Source organism: Balaenoptera physalus (genome assembly GCF_965194825.1).
Source record: "Balaenoptera physalus genome assembly, chromosome: 14".
Lineage (NCBI taxonomy): Eukaryota > Metazoa > Chordata > Mammalia > Artiodactyla > Balaenopteridae > Balaenoptera > Balaenoptera physalus.
In genome coordinates, this window is record NC_138893.1 from 29847641 (window position 1) to 29857118 (window position 9478).

The following is a 9478-nucleotide window of genomic DNA, read 5'->3' on the forward strand; positions in this document are numbered from 1 at the left end:
GACCAGCACCAACTTGTGGCGATGGACCCAAGTATTTAGGGCCTACCGCAGAGCGCGAGCGAAACCCCACTCCCCAGCCCGGAGGTGGCAGGAAAAGAAGTCGGGGGGAAGGGGAGTCATCTGGCGGAAGAGAGGTGGCAGGGCAGGCGGCGCGTCCAGCCGCGGCTGATCCGTGGTCGGTAAACAAGCCGAGCGGACCCACCCTCCCACAGCCCCGGGCCTGTCCCCGCATCGGAAAAGCCCAAGATGGAAGCGCGGCGGGGCCAGACCTTGCCGCCTCCCTTCTCCTCGCCTGCGACGCCTCCCCGGGGGTCGCTGGCGGACGGCCCGGGAGACCCAGCGGCCTGGGCGCCATCAGGGAGCGAGGGGCCCGGGCAGGCCGCGGCGGAGCCGCGAGGGGCCTGCAGCGGGGCGCCCTCCCGGTGCCCAGTTACCTGGCGGCGGCGGTGGCTCTTCCTCCAGCTCCTGCTCCTCCTCCCAGTCCGACGCTCGGCGCCCGGCGGCCGCGGCGGCGGCGGCGACTCCCCGAGCAGCCCGCGGCGACGAGCCGAGCCCGGCCCCTCTCCGCCTCCCTCCGCACCGCCGCCCGCCCCGCTGCTGCCGCCTCCGCCCTCTCCCCCCAGTCAGGACATGGTCACCGTGGGCCCGCGCGCGACTCCCGCTGCCGGAGGCGGGGGCAGAGGGGCGGAGAGCAGGCACGGAGGCGGGGGGACGCAGCGGGGAGGGGGGAGAGAGGAGAGGGGGGCGGCCTCGGGCGCAGCGGGCTCCTAATGGCGGCGGTGAGGGGCCCCGGAGCCAAAAAAAAACCCCACGGCAAGCAGCACAACGTCAAGGCCGGACCCCGCCGCTCGTCGCCCTGTCATTGGCCCCGAGGCCGCCAGCGGCGCAGCCAATGGTCGGCCGCCTCTTTCCGGGCGCAGGAGGCGGGCCGCGGAAAGGGGACGTCACGCCGGCGCCGGGCCCCGATTGTGAGGCGGCGGCGGCGCGCGCCGGCCCCCGGGTACCGCCCCCTGTGCGGCGGCCGGTTGGCTGGGGCTGCGGGACTTCGGCGACGTGCGGGGCACGCCGGGAGGCGACGGCGCGGCGTGTGCGGGGCACGGGGACGCAGCCGGGGCGGCTCGGAGGGCGTTCTTGCTGCTGCACAGCTGCTAGTGCCCGATCTCTGCTGCTCTTACAGCGGACTTCTAAGTCAACCCCCAAGTCTCACCAAGTGAACTACTTAGTGACAGATTCTGCATCACTTTTTCTTATACAGCTTCAAACTCTTGATAAGACACCAGGGAAGATAAATGTTTAGGTTAGATAATTTCATTTTCATATATCTTTTTTTTACAATGTCTGTTTATTCCTGTCTTCGAGGCAGCTATCCATTTATATTTGTGAATGTGTAAATTCATAATGTATGTATTACCTAAGTACATGCATATATTCATGATGAAAAGCCATAGAGTTGTATACCAATTATATCTCAAAATTAATTTTTAAAAAAAGCCATGGATACTTCGCTTTTCGCTCTCTTTTACTACTTCCTAGCTCTAGTATTGGGTAAACCTAATTTTCTAATGGTTTGCTTTTACTGTAAATTGTAACTGTAAGGGAGAGATTAAATTATAGCCATGGGGGACAAAAAAAAAACTGCCGGGAGAATTACATGAGCCAAAGTTCTAAAGAGAATATGTTATATGGTGATGTTTCATATATTTCTTTTTTTAATATAAATATAGCCAAATAGTCTAAGTCATTTACCCAATTACTAAAACCCCATGAGTATGTCATATTTTTCCGGCTGGAGAGCTTTGCTTTTCTCAATGAGACTTTGCCTTGCATTTTTCATACTTCAAATTTTATTTCAAGAATTCGAATGAGCGTAAAAACACAGAGAGTCTTTAAAAGTTGTAAACCTTTTAGCACTGTCAAAAAGCACTGAGGCGTCTGAAGTTTCGGACGCTTCAGCTTCAACAGAAAGAATGTATTATTCAGAGTTTAACTGGATTTTTAAAACTCGGATGGTGACTTCATTTAGTAAAACTGCCTGGTATTCTCATAGCTTCACTATGGCCACTGAAGAGAAATACCTTATATAGCTTCCTCTCATCAACAACCTCTTTCCTAATCAGTGGTATATTTTACCCTTGCAACCATTCCTGTGATGTACAGATTTTTAATAACTACCATCTTCCCAGAGCAACATTATTTGCTCAAGGACTCATCAATAGAGTTTAAACTGCAACAGTCATTTGCCTACAAAACTTAACACACATTCTCGAACATATAATTAACACAATTGTAGATAAAATTAAACCACGTTATTATGTAAGAACAAATGGTTCCACCAACATTTCACTTTGAAAATACTTTAAGAGCCTCTGAGAACCTCCAGTTTGCCCTTCCTTAAGCTCACCAGCAAGTTACCAAGAACCACAGAATTAGGTGTTTTTGTTTAGTTCGAGTTGTAATTCATTTTGTTAAGGAAAGGGGATATTGTTTAAGTAAGCTTATTAATTCTTCATGAAGTTTAGCAAACTTAAAGTCCATGTGTCAAGGAATAACAAGCACACAAAGATGAGTAAGACACATTCTGTGTTTGCGGGAACTACAGCATAGGAAAGAAGACAAGACAAAAATAACCATAATTACAATAGGAGGTAGAATGTGCTGAGTAAATTCAAACGAAAACCATCTTGTAATTGAGAGGAAGAGCAAATCCAAAAATGACTCTATGTTAAAGCTGAAAAGGCACTTGTTACCAAGTCAGTGGTTCTCAGCCCTGGCTACACATGAGGAGCTTTTCAAAATATACCTATCTGGGCCCTACCCAGACCTACTGAAACCATCCCCAGGAGGAGAGTTTGCATTGGCTATGTTTTAAACACACTCCCCAGGTGATTGTAATGTGCAGCCAGATACTGACATTGTCCCAGCCCCGCAGTTTGCAGCTGTGGAAACTAATGCCTAGAGATTTTAAGTGACTTACCAAAAGCCAGGCCATCTAGGTCTAAAATTAGAACACAAAGCTCTTGATTCCCCAGTCAAATCTCCTTCCCAATGCACCACATTTGAGTAAAAAGGATGTCAGCAAATGCAGCAGACAGCACTGTCACAAAGAAGGATCTAATTCGTGCTGTTTGGCACAGAGATTAAATTATCATCCTCCTTACATATATTTCTGAGAAATATTTCATTTGGGAAAAAAGTATCCACTGTTGCAAAAAAAAAAAAAGTGTTCTTTTTCTTACAACCCTTTTACTAAAGTGTAGGGACATTATAGTTTTGTTGACGACTAGTTTGTTTGGAGTTTTATTTCAGGTGTTTTTCAAACTACCTAGAGAAGATAAAATTCCATTTTACTTTTCCTGCCTTGCTGTGAAGGTCTTGAATGCCAAATTGTGGCTCTGTACTTAATTCCTTCACTAGTAGAAAGCCATGGAAAGGTTCTGAGCAGGCAAGTGCCAGTACTTACACCTTAACCTGGGATACCTGTGGGACAAACCAGGGTAGAACTAGAATCAAGGAAAGAGAAACCAATTAAGAGTCAAGAACCCAAAACCAAAGTAGCTGTGGGAATGGAAAGGAGGGTTCAGAAGTGAAATAGGGTGACTGTAGAACTTCAGGGTTTTCCGGTGTCTGAATCTGGGGCAGAGGAAAGAATTGAAAGAATCAAAGCACAGGAGAGGAACTAAATAAGAGGTGATGTTGACCGCTGGATGAGGTATGTTGAGATGCTGGGCTCAGGAGGAGATGTGCAGTAAGCAGGGGGAAATGCTAAAAATTTGATAGGCTGGACCTGGAGATAAACATCAGAGAGTTATCTATGTAGAAATTGCCACTGAAGCCACAGGAGTGGGATAGAAAAAGAGAAACTCCCAAAGGAAGAGAAAAAGATCAGTCAGAAAGCCAGGAGATGAAAAGGTGTTCTGGAAGCCAAGGGGGAGGTGAGCCTCAAGAACATGGTAACAAACAGTGTCAGATTCCACAGACTTAGGAATTAGAACAGAGAAAAGGTCGCTGGATTTGACAAACAAGAGTCTTAGGGACCTTCCAGAGAACAGGTCTCAGTAGGATGGTGGAGACAGAAGCCAGATTCCAAAAGCTGAAGGCATGTGTGGGCATTGAAGCAGTGATTACAGACCAGTCCAAGACATTTGGCAATGAAGGGAAGGCAGGAGATATAAGAATAGACACAGGGAGTAACAAGAACGAGGGAAAGGTTTTGTTTTCTTTTACATACTTTTTAAAATGACCATATCTGAGTACTTTTATAAACAGAGGAGAGAGGATGGAGAGGGGAAAAAATAAAGGATTGAAATCCAGGAGGAAGGTAATCCAGAGCAGACTGATGCGTCTTAGCTAGCTAAGGGAATGGGGAGGGGGCGATTTCTTTCCCAGAAACAGGAAAAGAGGAAGATGTGAAAAATAGAGTTGCAGACAAATTCTGATGGGAGAACAGGTGATGGAGTGGACTTCATACCCTTTCTCCTCCTCGGGGAGTCAAGTGCAGGTCACCTGCTAAGGGCTGGGCTGGGAGCTGGAGGATAACAGAGGGACTTTGGGACAAAGTTTGCGGGGAAGCAAACCAAGAAGAGTGAAGAAAGAAGAGCAAAAGGAGTCACTTTTTCCAACAAGGTTCAGCAGCCCAGAGTCAGGCGTGGAACAGGGGGGCCAGATGGCAGAGGCAACTTAGAGGCGGACATTTCCAAATCAGGGAAGTTAAAGGCACTTAGCTGAAGGAAATGACAACAGGTCCAGCTTGCCCAGGGACTGCTGGGGGAATCTGTGCTTTTATGAAGCAAGTTGTACAAAATTGGTGAGCTTCCCTCAAAAGAAAGGCTAGAAACTTCAGTTGTTACGAGAACAAATTCTCAGCTGTATTGCAGAAAATGTCAGTTCTATAAACTACAAAATATCTTCCACTTACTGTACATGATTATACATGATTCCTCAGTGGAAAAACCTCTTTGCAGCAGAAAATGCAATATGATAATGTTGCAGGCTTCCCTGGTGGCGCAGTGGTTAAGAATCCACCTGCCAATGCAGGGGACACAGGTTCGAGGCCTGGTCCGGGAAGATCCCACATGCCACAGAGCAAGTAAGCCCGTGTGCCACAACTACTGAGCCTGCGCTCTAGAGCCCGCGAGCCACAACTGCTGAGCCCACACACCTAGAGCCTGTGATCCGCAACAAGAGAAGCCACCGCAGTGAGAAGCCCGCACACCGCAACGAAGAGTAGCCCCCGCTCGCCGCAACTAGAGAAAGCTCGCGCACAGTAATGAAGACCCAGCACAGACAAAAAAAAAAAAAAAATGATAATGTTGCCTGATCCATTCTCGTGCCATAAATGCCACTGTTTTGTGGAATATAGGATCCTCCTGTGACCCCCCTTGAGGCCAACCCAACCGCAAACCTGCCTGGGACAAAATCTATCACGAAAGGGCAAAGTATGGGTGTTAAGGCATCAGACAATACAGCGTGCTTGACTTACCCAAGTCCTGGTCTGTTCTAGGACAGTCTTGCCTGGATGGGTAGGAATTTATGCTCATAGTAACAAGATCATATAGATTAAGACATTGTCACAAAACTTCAACAAGATATCCCTATAAAGTAGACTTGCTGAGTTATGAGAGAATTGTTGAAATTCTACTGAGTTTTTTTAAGAAGTTTGGAGACAACAACTATCTGAAATAACCTCATCTGTGTTATTCTCTGGACCCAGACAAGTTTTGTAAGAGGCAACAATATGAGGTGGAAACGACATGGACTTTGGAGTCAAACAGACCTGAGTTTAAATTCTGCTCTGCCGCATAGCTATCCTCTGAGTCCCAGTTTCCTCGTCTGAGAAAGGTAATATTTCTTGGCAGTTAACTGAAGATTCACTGAGATAAGAGGTGATGAGCCCTGGCAATAATCATAAGTTGGTTTCCTTGCTTTGCGTTTCACTTAATTCAGATGTTTGTTGAGGAATTATTCTGTCAGACACTGTGCTAAGTGCTGGCTGTGCAGGGACAAAAAAAAAAGCCTGTCTCTGCATCAAGGGGCTTGCTCTAGTGGGGGACAGTACCTAATCTGGGGTCTCCATACCCTCTAGGGGTCTGTGAACTCAGATAGGAAAAAATACATCTTTATTTCCACTAATTTTTAACTGCAATGTAGCATTTACATCAATTATCAACACAGTCAACAAACCACAGAAGTATTAACAGACCTGGTGGCTTTGACACCCACAGAAATCACGTATTTCTTAGAACACATTACAGTTGTAGCTATCTCAAAATACGGCTTATCTTCATCATGACTACAAAATCATTGTGGCCATTAGACCTGCCACTAACTTGTTATTTCATGTGTTATTTTGAAAGTACTTAAATGAATATTATAGATTTTTAAATACTTTGAGAACTATATTTCAATTTAATTGGTGTCCTTATAATCTCATTCATTTTATGCACTTAAAAAATTATTCCAAAGCAACCACAACACACACATACACACAAAGATTGAGACCCTAATCTAATTAGTGGAAGGTTGAATTTTGTTCATTTCTCAGGACAAAAAGGCAAATTTCATGTAAGAAAATCAGATTACTAATGTTGCAATACAGAGCACAGGGTAGCAAGTGATGCAATTCCCTTGGAAAGTAGGAATGGGAAATAAGGGTGCGTTTTGCAGGTAAATATGATTAGCTGAGCAAGGAGAGAAGAAAAAAAGAGGCAGGAGGTAGCGGGAAAGATGGGTGACTCAGTGAGACAGAAAATGTCTCAACTAGGAAACCCTGAAAAAGTGAAAAGCAGGGCTGATACCCAGTCAACCCCAAATATTCTTTAAGCCTAACCCCATGTGAACAACCTCAAAAGGGATATTTACCCCATTTATTGTTTTTCAGAAATACACCTCTTCCCATTTCAGTGCTGACAAGGTGACACCTCCACTACTACCCCCAATACACACACATACACACACACACACATACACACACACACACATATACACATACACACACACACACACACACAAACTCTCACACACAGGAAAAAAAACATTCTGACCTAAATTCTTATACTTTACTACATGTCTTATTATATAATGCTCATGGAATTGAAAATATTCTGCCTTTTTGCCAAGCAGTAAAATGATAAATAACCCACAAAGTTAGGAAAGCCACAATACTTTTCATTCCTTTCCTTCCAGTCATTTCAGAGACACATAGTCTAAAAATATTTCAGAATATTTGAAAGTATTCATGTCATTCAGGTATTTCTCAAGTTAGAGTGATTCACGCAAATGATCTCATTTGCTTCAAAAACAATATGTAAATTCTAACTGTGGACCAAAGACAGTAATCTGTGTGGTAGCTTCATACCTGGGATGAAACCATTAAGTTCACAATATTTTGTTACCTTCAATGTGGAAGATTTATAGTAGCTATAAATTTATTTTTTAATTTTAATTTAATTTTTATTTATTTATTTTTGGCTGCATAGGGTCTGCGTTGCTGCACGTGGGCTTTCTCTAGTTGCAGTGAGCAGGGGCTACTCTTTGTTGTGGTGCGCGGGCTTCTCATTGTGGGGGCTTCTCTTATGGCCGAGCACGGTCTCTAGGCGCACGGGCTCAGCAGTTGTGGCTCGCGGGCTCTAGAGCGCAGGCTCAGTAGTTGTGGCACACGGGCTTACTTGCTCCGTGGCATGTGGGATCTTCCCGGACCAGGGATCAAACCTGTGTCCCCTGTATTGGCAGGCAGATTCTTAACCACTGCGCCACCAGGGATATCCCAAGCTATAGATTTAAAACATGCAAACTAAATGTTAAGAGAGGGCTGATCAGACAGAAATGTAGTTTTATGACCAATACAAAATTATTTAGTTGTTCCACATAAGGAGTAAAGCATGAATTGTGTAACTAATGAACTCATTAGCTTCCAGGATTCATACATTACCTGGAGCTTTAACAGCTTTAGCAATGAACAGAAGGTACCACCTCTGTATTTTAGATATTCTGACTGTGTGACTCACTAGTGTATCCTAAGCACTTAGAATGTCCCTTGACACATACAGGTGCTCAAGAAATATTTATTGAATGAATTAATTAACTTAGCTTTCTTGATTTTATACTTCAGGATCTTTTCAATCATCATTATTCTAGTTCAATAACCTAACGCATTTAAATTTTGTTCAAGAACTTAGAATAGTTTGATACTTCCTTTTGATTCTTTTTCTTTTGGTTTGTAATTTATATATCTTGTGAAGAATTTTAAATGTCAAGTGTTATAAATGAATGCTGATGAAAATCATATCTAACACATTAACTTTTGCATTTAGCAATCTTTAAAAAGAAAATAAGATGTATTTTATGAAATTTTTCCAAGGATTGATGGACTTCAGAAGATCCATGGATGCCTTGAAATTATAAAAGAAAATCCTCTGATGGCCTGTACTTTTCTGGAGAGAGGGTCTGTAGATTTCATCAAGTCTCTAAAGGCATTAATCACCCAAAAAAGGTTAAAAACCACTGTTTTAGACTACATATTTTTAGGCAACAACAGTAATTTCTGTTTTTAGAATCTTTAAATTTTCAAAGCACTTTACTATCCTCTATCTCATTGTATTCTTATCAGTTTTGTCAGGTAGGTGTTACCTCCAATGATTGAAGGGAAAGCCAAGGGACAGAGAAGTTACAGGACTTTCTTTTTAGGAATTAGGACACAGGCTCTCAAAGTCCATGTAACCCAGTGACCCTTTCCCCGGGTTTTTTCATCTATCTATCTGGGACCCAGAATACACACAACTTACAGATGTTTCTATAAAAAGATGTGTGGAATAAGCCTAAATATCAATGCCTTCTCTAATTTTATGATTTGTTTTTTCAAGAAGTAGTCCTTGCTAATAGAATTTATCAGAAGACCACAATTTACTGACCTCATCACACTTGCGAAATAAGAGTCATCCATCCCAATTATGGGGAAAAAGAGAAATGGCGTAAGTAACCAACTTGAAGCCAAACTCTTTCAGTGATGAGCCTGAAAAAAGACTGTGCTCAAAATGAGTGAACTTCTCACCCCACCTTTTAGGACAGGTGATTAGCATCAGCTTCAGAGCACTTTGTTTCAGGAACTTTGCCTGAGTTCTCTTGAAGTGTTAGAGTCAGCACTCAGGAGGGTAATGGGGTAAGGAAGCAAGCAGGTAAGGGAATTAGCAGGCGTCCATGCTCCCTGCAGCACAGGTGGGTCCGGGAAAGAAGATACTGCCGAGATGAGGGCTCACTCGGTACCACATTCATCTGACCCTGGGCCACGGTGGTAAAACCATCACTTGACAAGCCTCTGGGAGCTCTAGCAAGATGTCAGCAGCCCGGCTTGAGAACTGGTTGAATTGTACATATACCTTGCAAAACTGCATCCTTCCTCTTTTACATTCTGTGAGAATGTAAACAATTTACAACTCTAGTAGTGAAAAACCAACAGCAGGGAGTGCTTAAATGGTCCACAGCC

At 44.2% G+C, this 9478-nt stretch overlaps 1 protein-coding gene across 5 annotated transcripts in view; it reads right to left on the reverse strand.

The window, feature by feature from the left end:
- ZRANB1 (zinc finger RANBP2-type containing 1) overlaps positions 1-893 on the reverse strand; it is a 69125-nt gene extending 68232 nt beyond the window's left edge. For 2 of the 5 annotated variants that reach the window (XM_082423067.1, XM_082423068.1), the window contains exon 1: positions 435-893. The gene's annotated coding sequence lies outside the window, so the exon portion shown is untranslated. The remainder of the gene's footprint in view (positions 1-434) is intronic. The other 3 variants (XM_082423070.1, XM_082423069.1, XM_082423071.1) reach the window with 3 other exon arrangements.
- Positions 894-9478: the final 8585 nt, after the last annotated feature.